The sequence below is a fragment of the Carettochelys insculpta genome, chromosome 10 (assembly GCF_033958435.1).
Source record: "Carettochelys insculpta isolate YL-2023 chromosome 10, ASM3395843v1, whole genome shotgun sequence".
Taxonomy (NCBI): Eukaryota; Metazoa; Chordata; order Testudines; family Carettochelyidae; genus Carettochelys; species Carettochelys insculpta.
In genome coordinates this window covers 18,881,865-18,894,554 of record NC_134146.1, presented here as the reverse complement: position 1 = coordinate 18,894,554, position 12,690 = coordinate 18,881,865, and the positions used below count along the sequence as shown (strand labels likewise).

Sequence of the window (12,690 nt, the reverse complement as noted above, 5' to 3'; positions counted from 1 at the left end):
AGCTGTAGTTACTGAGAAACTGGTTTAGCAATGAGCCATCTATTGAATGTGAATAAATATTTCCATTGAAAAAGTGGCAGGGTCAGAACAGCACAAAGAAAGAGAAAAAAACAGAATAATGTTCTTAAAATTGGACTTTTATATAGAACTATTCATCTGAATACTAAGTGTACCAAGATCTGTTTGGCTGTTGCAGGGAACAAGCCCTGCGCTGCATAAAGATATGTGCAGACGAGCAACAGAATTGCTGGGCCCTTGGGCAAGGTGAGAGGGGGGCCTGGCTCAACACTCCTGGAAGGGCTGGGGCCTCAGACAGAAGGGGCAGAGCGGGGGAAACCAGCCCTCAGTGCCACCTGCACTGCGGTGCCTTCACCCCTGCCAGTCCTTAGCATGGCCCGGAGTGTTCTGACTGAGACTCTGGTCGTGATTTAAATTATCTGGGGCTCCAGACACTTCTGCAATCAGGAGACCTGGGCCCTTGTGAATCACTGGGCCCTGGAGCAGTTGCCCGCCCTTTGCCTCCGCTGTATGTGTGGTTTTAAGGCTATTTCAATTCAATCAGTATTTTAGGCAGTGAGAATTATCTCATTCCACATTAAAAGGCCTTACGAAATTGAAGAAAAGTGCTGGACGTATCCATTTAACTTGTCTGTAAGTATCATCTGTCTAGCTCATGTATGCAATAGCGACATCTCTGGAATGTACAGATTTACTCACGTGCATAATTGTTCAGAGGATTAGGACCTGGAATTGCAGAGTTTAAATGATCATAGATATGTTTTTTTTCATATTGTGCTTATACACTTGAAAAATAATTATTTTTAAATTGATATTTTAGATTTCAGAATGCTAATGGATTGCTATGGGGATAATCTGAAAAATATGCCCTAGTTGCCCATTTACCCCACTTTAGATTAGTATCTTTGTTGCTGGCAAGAAAAGTATATAATCTAGGCTTTTAATAGAATCATAGGGCTGGAAGAGAACTCAGGAGGTCATCAAGTCCAGGCCCCTGCCCAAAGCAGGATCAACCCTAACTAAGTCATCCCAGCCAGGACTTTGTCAAGATGGGACTTAAAAGCCTCTAGGGATGGAGATTCCACCACCTCACTAGGTAACGCAGTCCAGGGCTTCAGTACCCTCTTAGTGAAATACATGTTCCTCATATCCAACTTAGATCTCCCCCACAGTAATTTGAGACCATTGCTCATTGTTCTGCCAGCATTACTGAGAACAGCCTCTTTCTACCCTCTTTAGAACCCCCCGATGAAGGCTGCTATCAAATTACCCCTCACTTTTCTCTTCCTCAAAGTAAATAAGCTCGAATACCTCAGCCTTTCTTGTGCTCCATCCCCTAATCATTCTGGTTGCCCTCTGCTGGGCCCCCTTCAGTGCATCCACATCCTTTCTATGGTAACAGAGAGGAAGCCGTGCTAGTCTATACACTATCAAAACAAAAAGCAGTCAAGTAGCACTTTAAAGACTAGCAAAATGGTTTATTAGGTGAGCTTTCATGGGACAGACCCACTTCTTCAGACCATGGTCTGAAGAAGTGGGTCTGTCCCACGAAAGCTCACCTAATAAACCATTTTGCTAGTCTTTAAAGTGCTACTTGACTGCTTTTTGTTTTGATCCTTTCTATGGGGGTGGGGAACAGTATTCCAGATGTGGCCTCACCAATGCCAAATAAAGGGAAACAATCATCTCTCTGAATCTGCTGGGAATGCTCCTCCTAATGCACCCCAATATGCCACTAGCCTTCTTGGCTAAAAAGGCCCACTGTTGACTCATATCCATCTTCTCATCCACTGTAATCCCCAGGTCCGTTTTTACTGCACTGCTACTTAGCCAGTCGGTCCCCAGCATGTAACAATTTTTTGGATTCTTCCTTCCCAAGTGCAGGATTCTGCACTTGTCCTTGTTGAACCTTATCAGATTTCTATTCATATGCTAAGGATCAGTTTAGAGTATCTTAAGCTTTCAGGAGTAAGAGCTGCAACTACAGGGCCCTGTCTATACTAAAAAATAACTTCCAAGTTGCTTACTTCAAAGTACAACTTCAAAGTAACAGACTTTGAAGTAGAGCGTCTACACACACCCAACTTCAAAGTAGGGCACTACTCCATTCCCAGGAATGGAGTAAGGACTTTGAAGTTGGGCTCCCTTACTTCTAAGTTAACTTTGAAGCGAGGGAAAACGTCTGTAGACTCTCTGCAGGCTACTTTGAAGTAGCCCCTAATTGTTCTGGTTGCCCTCTGCTGGGCCCTCTCCTATGCATCCACATCTTTTCTATTTGCGGCGGGGAGGTGGGGGGGAAGGAGCAGGGAAGTATTCCAGATGTGGCCTCACCAATGCCAAATAAAGGGAAACAATCACCTCTCTGAATCTGCTGGAAATGCTCCTCCTGATACGCCCCGATATGCCACTAGCCTAGTTAACATCGAAGTTAGTGCTCAGTGTAGACATGCCCGAGAAATAGTAATCGCTACTGTATAGACTGAATGAACGTGTAAGTAAAAAAATACCCATTGTTCCAACTTGAAGATGAAATTGAGGAAATTTAGGTGGGAAAAAAAGAAAACAGGCAAAACAATCATTTTCCCAACAAAAAGAAAAGTATGGAATTTAGGATAATCCAGTTAGAAACTGTTCTTTGTCAAAGAAAACTTGAGTGTACTGCAGTAAAATAAATTATTAAGAATGAATGTGGAAACAGGAGGAACTTCCATCGGACTTTAACTGCCTTCAACATTTTAGATAATGAAAGTGACACAGACTGAGGAGCTATTTTAAAAAATTCCAGGAACTTAAAAATTTTAGGTTGTTGTCCAGGATAGGGTTTGTGCAGTCATAGATTTTGAGTCAGAAGGGCTCATTTTGATAATCACCTCTCAACCTCTACATAGTACAAATCATATAATATCACAAGGTGGTTCATGCATCAAGCCCCAAACATCTCGCTGAGCTAATAAATAGCTTCTAGACAGACCTTCAATATGGAAAGCACAGAAAGCTGCATTACTGTAATCCTAGTTGATCTCAGAATATGAGACAACAAGAATGCCTGAACAAGCAAATTACAATGCCAAATAGAGGTGAAAACACCTTGTAAGACTGGATTCAATCCTCTTCAAAATCAGTGATTTCAGTGGGCTTTGGTTCAGGCCCATAAATCATGTACACAGAGTATAGTTAAATAAATATGCAGAGAATACAATCATCCACCCACTTGTAAACTGTCTGTATAATATTACTTCAGGTATTTTTGTTTTAAAATGTACTCATTTTCTATATTTAAGATCAAAGACTGGCTGGGAATTAACTACAGTCATTGCAGCCTGAGCTTGAAGTTATTTATAGACAAAATTGAGGCTTGAGCTCAACTGCTTTGTTTGCCTCAGAAGTTCAAGAATGGATTTATCTAACTTTAATAAACATGTTGTTAAGGAAACCTAAATAGTCCAGAGCTCATAGGAAACCTCAACAAAGGTTTACAAACTTGTTCCATGGAGCTGGGAGCTCCCTTGGCATTGTGCAGATGTGGGAATTTGTCCATGAAATGGCTAATATGGCAGTATGGGGGAAGGGAGTGTCATACCCTTTGAACAGACTCTCCAATTATTAAAGCTTCCTCCTTCTTTTGATGGTGTTTATCTTGTCTATTTCATTTCTTTCCCCATAAAGTTTAATTAGGTTACTAGGCGGCTTTATGAGATTTAATTGAGTCTCTGGCTGTTAGTACAGCATTTCACAGGACAAGTGTATGTGCAAGTAGTATCTCACTACTCTAGCCTTCTGAGGAATAGGAATGGATTTTCTCAGCATGGCAAAATACAGTTGCATTTCCTTCTCCACTTCAAGCTTCTGTGCCACATTTAAAAGTGAAATCTCTATCTCAGTCTTTCTCTCATTTCTAGTGCCTACTCAAGCATGGAAGTCAGTTGGAAATAGGTGTTAGGAAACAGGAATATTAAATACTCCAGCAAAGCATGGCAGATTTAAAAGTGAAAAAGCCCTGCTTTCAATTACACTAACAATTCATTAGCTGTAATAGGGCTGTAGAAGCTGGGCACCATTTGAATTTAATTCCTGTTTGTATCCAATCCACTACATTTCTGTTTAAGCAAATGTAACTTAATTCCAACACTGTGCCACATTAAAAATTTCTGGGCATTGTGAATATTAATTTGAGGACAAAAGGACTTAAGCTCAGCACTGCAATGCCTAACTACAGGTGCTTTGCTGCCCAATGAGTTCTGGCCAGAAGGAAATGAAGAAGGAAAGGGTGTGGCCTAAGCCAGGTTCCTGTCAGGGAGTTAGGCACCTAACTCTGGTTCGGAAGCAGGTTCTTTCTGCTATTCATGATTCACAGCTGTGAACAATCACCTGGAATTAGGCATCTCAGCCTTTTCTTACCAAAAAAAAAATTATAAAGGGGCTGTTTTGCTCAATAATCAGAATACTCATTGGAACCCAGGTTTCCTGTCTCCAGGAAAATGTTACAAATCCCAGGCTAGAGAGTCATTCCTTTGCTCTCTGGCATAATGAACATTTAGTTATTTGTACAAAATGGTACAGCTCCAGCACGAGAGATGTAACCCCAGAATGCTTTCTTTTCCTTCTATGTGAGGACCAAGGTTCTAGTCCCTGCTCCATCTCAAGCTGAGAAGAGGATACGGCATCCCCCAGCTGAGAGCTCTGACAGCTGGGCTGGTGGGAACCAGCTCTGGCTGTGCCATGCAGGGCCTTATCTGGTAGGTTTGTTGTCTGAGGTGGCCTCTGCGAATATCCTCTAGTCCCTGGCTACTAGACTAGTTCCCACAGGTAAGACTGGTGAGGGACACACCTACTTTATGAATTCTGTTGGGATTTATGTGTGAGTTAGGTGCAGAACAGTTTGACTGAGTGCAGTTTGCATGTATCCAGCTGCAGATTTTTGTGGGACTTTATCAGCAGAAATTCAGGCCCCTTGTGAATTTAGGTGTCCACAGGTTTGGGGAGCAGCTATTTTGAAAATCTAAATTTTGGGTTTAATCACCTAAAGTGGTGGCCTAAATATTCTTGTGACTTTCGGTGTTTGCATTTGAAAAGGATAGAACCCTGGTCCTTTTATTATCATTTTCACATTCCAGACATCCTAATACAAGCCATGCCTTCACAATACCTGAAATCTCTCTCAGGAATTCATCTGCTCGCTGTACAGTATGGCTGTTGTCACTAAGTTGGAAAAATGTCGTGGCACGATGACAAAAAGCTATTGTAGGCTGGGAAAAATCATTTTTGTAAGTAACTGAAATTTTTTAAAGTTGCTACACTAAGACTGAATCATGAATCAGTTGGTGGGTCTGGTTCCCCTTCTACTTCTGCCAGGTATATACCTGTGTAACTCCATTGGATGTACTGAACTTACTTGTACTTTGCATCAAAGTAAGGGAGTGGGAACTTGAGCCTAGAATGTTATTGTTAAGAATATTCCAAGTCTTTTAAAAAGACTTTGCTCAAAGTTCCACCAGTTGGATTAACTGAAGTCCAGAATTTCTTAGTGAACAACCAGAAAGTCAGAAGCATTCATGTGTAAATATTAAAATGTTCAATAATCTAAACTGAATTCAAACGGCTCCTTTTAAAGCAGCCATCAGACCTGTGCTTCTGGACAACTGAAAGTTAATTGCATAAGGCATGGGTCTCAAACTCATCTATGGCCCAAGCAGTTCTACAATCTAGCCCATGTGCAGCTGCTGGCATGTGAATCCCTGAATGTATCCTTTTCCCATATGGGGGACCATCCTGTCCATAGGACAGTTGGGGCAGCTGCTGTGGGGCCACCAAAGTAGGGTCCTGCAATGGCTGCCCCAAATTGTCTTGTGATGGGATGGGATGGCTCTGCACACAGTTTCCTGGGCCACAAAGACATGCTGGCAGTGGCTCAGAACTGGAAGCTTGACTAGCCCTGCTACACTACTGCTGGTGGTGTCTGAGAGCTCTTAGTGGGGGTGGGGAGATAAATTGCCCAAGGACAGCAGATGGGATCACAGATATGGGCAGGGGCGGGAGAGGACACATACGAAGACCCCTGTCCTGGAGCCCTGCCAAAGGGGTTTCCTGCTTGCCTGGCCCTAAGGCAAATTGACTTATAAGATTCCCTGGCATAAAGTATCAGAGGGGTAGCCGTGTTAGTCTGGATCTGCAAAAGCAACGAGGGGTCCTGTGGCACCCTATAGACTAACAGAAAGGTATGAGCATAAGCTTTCGTGGGCAAAGAGTCACTTCGTCAGATGCAGGCATAAAGCAAATCCAAAAGACTGGAGAGGGGCAACCTTTTCCTGAAGTTTCCAAGCATCTTGTATTACATTTTTTTCGGTGTTTGTGGCTTTCTTGCAGGAAAGACTGATGAACAGGTTTGTGTGGTTTGCAAAGCATAGTTAGTGTATGAATATCATGGAACTGCATTTTACTTTTTGTGGGCTGCAGTAAGTTTTTGTTAATGCTACTGGTGGTTAGATGCTTCTTGGTAACATACAAAGATCTACGAAGTGTGGGGTTGGTGTGTTTGGTCCCATATTTTCAATTAAAAATTCAGGCCTTCTTTATCTGTGAAGTGACCTGAAAACTAGGTGAGTGAACTCTAGCTTTATGTATCCCAGCCTTATATATAATTTTGCATTTCAGGATCTTAATTTTTCTACATAAGCATGACCCTGCATCTCTTGTTCACATGATTCATTGGACTAACTGTAATGAAGTCAAGTTGAATTTAGCCCTATCCCAAAATTCAGGATTTTCTCATGACTAAAGCTTGAAGGATTAAGTCCAATATTTGTTACAAAGTTTTGCCCTCGATTTCAGATCCAATCAGTAGATGAAATTTATGGATAAAATGCCATATTAATATCTAACCATATAACTGATTACATATTCTATGACATTTGCATACATTACCATTTTGGTCATTTAACCAAAGAGTGATTCTCCTACCTGGCAAAGAGTGATAAACCTCTGCAAAGGTCATATACCTTTTCTCTACACTTAACAATAGCATCATTTAGATCCCAGTGTAATATTTGTTCTTTTAAAACTATATGTGCCAAGCATTTGGACCTGTTATTTAACACACACAAAAACAAATGATCTCACACAGAATCACAGGGCTGGAAGGGATCTCAGGAGGTCATCAAGTCCAGCCCCCTGCTTCAAGCAGGATCAACCCCCACTAAGTCATCCCAGCCAGGACCTTGTCAAGCCGGGACTTAAAAACCTCAAAGGATGGAGACTCCACCACCTCTCTAGGCAACGCATTCCAATGCTTCACCTCCCTGCTGGTGCAGTAGTTTTTCCTAATATCTAACCTATACCTCTCCCTCTTCAACTTCAGACCATTACTCCTTGTTCTGCCATCTGACACCACTGAGAACAGTTTCTCTCCCTCCTCTTTAGAGCTCCCCTTCAGTAAGTTGAAGGCTGCTATTAAATCACGCCTAAGTCTTCTCTTCTGTAAACGAAACGAGCCCAAATCCCTCAGCCTATCCTTATAGGTCTGTGCTCCAGCCCCTTAATCATTTTTGTTGCCCTCTGCTGAACCTGCTCCAGCAGCTCCACATCCTTTTTATACTGGGAGGCCCAAAACTGGACACAATATTCAAAGACAATGGCCAAAGGTTCAGCAACGACCTCTGCCAATTCCCTCAGTACCCTCAAGTGCCTTAAATCCAAACCCATGGATTTGTGTACATCTAGTTTTTCTAGATAGCTCAGAACTTGTTCCTTCCCTACAGAGGGCTGCCCTCTACCTTCCCATACTGCATTGTCTAGGATCGTCCTATGGAAGTTGACTTTGTCCGCAAAGACTGAGGCAAAAGAAGCATTGAGTACTTCAGCTTTTCCTACGTTGTCTATCACTAGGTTACCTCCCTCGTCCAGTAACGGCCCCACACCTTCTCTGATAACCTGTTTATTGTTAACATGCCTGTAGAAACCCTTCTTGTTACTCTTCACATCCCTTGCCAGCTGAAGTTCCAATTGTGCTTTTGCTTTCCTGATAACTGCCCGGCATTCTCCAGCCATATGTTTATACTCCTGCTTAGTCAACTGTCCACGTTTCCATTTCTTGTATGCATCCTTTTTGAGTTTAAGCTGACTAAGGATTTCCCTGTTAAGCCAAGCTGGTTGCCTACCACGTTTACATGTTTTACTATGCAGCGGGATGGTTTGTTCCTGTGCCTTCAGTAAGACTTCTTTAAAATACTGGCAGTTCTCTTGAACTCTTTTCCCCTTCATGTTTGTGTCCCAATGGATCCTGCTCATCCATTCTCTCAAGGAGTCAAAGTCTGCTGTTCTGAAATCAAGGGTCTGTATGTTACTGCTCACTTTTCTTCCCTTTTGTCTGGATCCTGAAATGTACCATCTCATGGTCGCTGCAGCCTAGGTTTCCTCCCACTTCTATTTCTCCTACTAGTTCTTCCCTGTTTGTGACCAGCAAGTCAAGTTGCGCACAGCCCCCGGTCGGTTTCTTCAGCACTTGTACCAAGAAGTTATCCCCAACATTCCCCAAAAACTTCCTAGATTGTCTGTGTGCTGATGTATTGGCCTCCCAACAAATTTCCAGATGATTAAAGTCTCCCATGAGAACCAGGGCCTGTGATTTGGAAGCTTCACTTAGCCTCATCTATCTCATCTCACCATGTATTGCATCATTATGAGTGACTTTCTCAGTGAATAAAACAAGATAGCATCAAATACTGATGATTCTGAAAGATAGCAAACAGCTTCTGTGATAGGGCCTGCTGGTTCAATGGATAACATTTAACCTGTGGGAGAATTAATATAGACACAGTATGATCTGTTGTCTCAGATTCTTTGACCATGACCAGAGCATAATGTTATCCTTTGTCAACCATGTATAATAGATTAGGCTTTTGTAATATTTTTATTCTGCACACGAGGTTCCCTCCTCAGGAGTCTCCCTCTCCAAAATGTACATGCATCATTAATTACAAAAATCAATGGCAGAGATGGTCTGGAGCATATGTAATTGGTAGCTTCCTTTTCAAATTAGCATAATCTGCCAATTCATTAGGAGGAGTGAATATATGTTTGTTGCTAGTTTGAATGGGGTCAGGTCACTCACTGTAAACTCTTTGACTGAGTGTGTTTTCATTGAAATGGGGTTTATTGGATTCGGTGTACAGGAATGAGAGGTCTCCTTTTTTCATGCCCCTGTTTGTTTCCTACCTTTTGGTGAAATGGTGACCATAAATTCAGAAGAATTAGCATTTTAATATTGAAATATTGGAAGGTTTCTATTTGCGTCTGCAGTGATTAAATTGTGACCATCATAGAGCTGTGATTACAACTTTGAGAAGGTTACTAAAAAACATGTAATGGGCCAAATATGTGGATCCCCCATGTGACTAATCTCATTAAAACACAGAAGACTAGTCACATGATCAAGGTGATCAGGGTCTGGCCCAACTAGTGCATCCCTTAATGCAGTACTGCTGAGAGCCACTGTGGGCCCCAGGGCAAGGTGGGAGAGGGGACTGGTTCCACAGCCCGGAAGGGGCAGAACCAATGGCAGAAGGGGTGAGGCCTAAGGCATTCAGCCCTCAGTGCCTCCAGTCCCCCTCCCGCATTTCCTCCCAGCTGCACACACTCAGAGCTGCGCTGCTGCGGCAATCAAAGGGACCTGGAGATCCAGCTGCTACTACTGCTACTTTGGCAGTGGCGGTACCTGGAGCTCCAGTATCTCTTGAAAGGCCATTCCTGGGGGCAACTGTCTTCTTTGCCGGCCCTCCCCTGTTGGTGGCCTTGCCTTAATACATTCAGATCCTTCTTTGTGAAGGCTCTTTAGAAACAGATAAAACAATGCAACCTGTAAATACTTTTTACTTTACATACCATATCAGGAGTGGATTCCTCTACTTCTCTTTTTTTCACTAGATACAATCTTTCATCCAAACTTTCCACAACAGCCTCTACAATTGCTAACCAGTTACGTACTTTGCGCACGTGTACAATTTGCACAAGCAAATACAGCATCAGTGCACACATACTAACAGTTGACTGACAAAGATGGCGTGAAAAGTTTTATGCACCAAGTACACTTTTTGAAAATCCGAGCCATTCCACCTTTTTGCTGAATATCTCAAGACATCTTTACAAATAGACATTGTCTCATGATATATCTGGGAGGCAGGCAAGTGTTATTCTACCCATTTCATACTTAGGCTGACATTCACCCTTGTATAGAAAGCCAGAACCAGGCCTATGTAGCTATGTCTAGACGGCGCCCTAACCTTGAAATAAACTATGCAATTTGCTCTATGCAAATTATGTACCTTATTTTGAGTAGACTTCAAAATAGGCTATTTTGGCATGTGGCGCTGTCTAAATGGTCCCACATGCCGAAATAAAGCCCTTTTTTGAGGCATCCCTGTACTTCTCCTGCAAGGAGCATGCCAGAATAGAGATGCCTGTTAACTCAAAAACTGTTTCAAGACGACAGGAATGTTGTATAGATGTGGGCAGCTCTTTCGGGATACTGACGTATCTTGAAATAGCACCCACCATCTAGATATAGCCTATCAGATTAAATCTTCAAATCTGAAATTGGATTTAAGAATGTGTTTTGAACTTGGAAATGAATTCCAACTAGGTAGTTTACCATACAGTCAGTGCAAATTATTATTTTAAAGAGATACAATATACCAATAAACAGTTGACAGGTTGAAATCCAAGCAGGCTTGAAACTCCCTTTGTGATGATCCCCATGGACCAGATTTCAATACTACTGCTAATGTTCTCACATTCCATGGGTAGTTCCATTGAAGCCAATTGACTCCTTCCTAGAGTAAAAATCAGAGATTCTGCCCGTTAATGAAACAGAAATATTTTCATTGAATATAACATGGAAACAAAACCAAAAAAATCAAAATATGTATGTTTCATTTTCTTTCAAAACATCTCTTATCTTATAATTAAATATAAAATACTATAATGATGTATCACATATGCAAATAAAAGGAGCGTACACTCACAACTCTCATAAACATAGAAGGAAGTGCCTTAATTCAATGGAAAAATGTCTATTGGCTTCTATGGCAGTTAAAAGGGGTCTTAAGTGATTTCTATTGCTTCAATGGGTTTTGAATTACAGCCTACGAGAATATACCTCGTAACATTTAAATTACAAATCAGAGCTCTATGTGTTTGATGCTATAAAGTGAACTGAAAATACAGTAGCATTATTAGAAACTCTTAATTTAAAAGGGAAATAAATTAGGGGAAATGTCTGATGCAGGGCTAATACTAATATTTACAATAAAAGCCAAGAAAGGCTATTAAAAAGAATGATGGGACTTAATTTTGTACATGTCAGTAAATTGTACTACAGTGTATCTTTGTGTTGGAGGTGAACAGCATAGAGAGAGAGCTATAAATAGGCTAAAAGTCCTAATGATTTTATCTAGTTTGGTATAAAAACAAATTAACTTGCTGATGTTATTAGTCTTTTAGAACTGCCCTGTAACTTAATTTTGTGATATTTGCAGTAAAACTGCCATTCATGGTATTTTATTTAGGACCAGATCATGCAAACACTTAAATATGTCCTTAAGTTTAAGCACATGAGCTGACCTGTTTGAGGTGGCAATTGGACAGTAATCAGCATGATTAGATTACACACATGATTAAAGTTAACCATGCGCATAAATCTTTATAGGATCAATGGTTTTGATTTTTATTTTAATAGTGTTCTGATATGCTGGAGGACAGGAACTTGGCATGGGTCCTGTTTTTTCCTGTTACATATATTCTATGTCACATTTTCCCTGTGTCAGTTCTTAAAGCCAAACACCCTACGTTTCTGTGTGCCTTACTACATAGAAATTCAATTCACAAAGGTAATTTTTACCATCAAATCCCCTGATTCATGCATGAATTCTCCCCCTGTGCAAAGAGTCAGCACATGGCCTATTCACCCTTTCAATCCCACTGACTCCTCAGAAGAAGACATAAATAGTATATAAGCCTGGGTGCTACCCCTTTGCGTGGGGTGAATTGCATAATATGTGCTTTCCTTTAAAAAGGAGAAGCACATTTTTCATGGAATTTCCACAAAACTCAACATGTGTTTATAATTTATCAAGAAAGGAGGTTTTGCAAAACTCATAATCATTGTGCATAACCCAAAACATTTGTAAAGTGGGGCCAACGTTGCCACTGACTTCCCTAGACCCAGCATTGGATCCTAGTTTGTGCAGCTGCGAAAACGTCACATGCCCCTGAGTTTTTTGCATCTCTAATTTATAATTCTGAAGTACATTTTAATTAGGTAAGGTCTTGCTTCTTCATTCTTAGCACATCCAAATGTCTCACTGTAGTGAATGTGAGTTTGAGGTTTACAAAGAATGCAGGGTGAGATCCTGAATGATCAAATCCCTCCATCACTTTTATTCCTCTTCAAACCATGACCACAATGAGTATATGACTAATCACTGCTGGATTCCAGAAGCCAAGCAGCATGTGACCAGTTATTTCTGTGGTATAAAAACAGTCAGACCTTGTTAATTCAAATTTTTTTTGGAAACACTGTTCCTTGTTCGCACAAACAGAAAATTGAACACATCAGTTGCGCATAGGTAATCATAGAATTATTACTTTTGGCTCTCTCAAAACAGGTGCGCATAGGTGGAT

General features: G+C 41.3%; 1 long non-coding RNA gene across 1 annotated transcript in view; it reads left to right on the top strand.

Annotated features, from left to right (window-relative positions):
• Positions 1–5,210: 5,210 nt before the first annotated feature.
• LOC142018391 (uncharacterized) overlaps positions 5,211–12,690 on the top strand; it is a 30,384-nt gene continuing 22,904 nt past the window's right edge. Inside the window, exon 1 of the long non-coding RNA XR_012646812.1 lies at positions 5,211–5,282. This is a non-coding gene — a long non-coding RNA (uncharacterized LOC142018391). The remainder of the gene's footprint in view (positions 5,283–12,690) is intronic.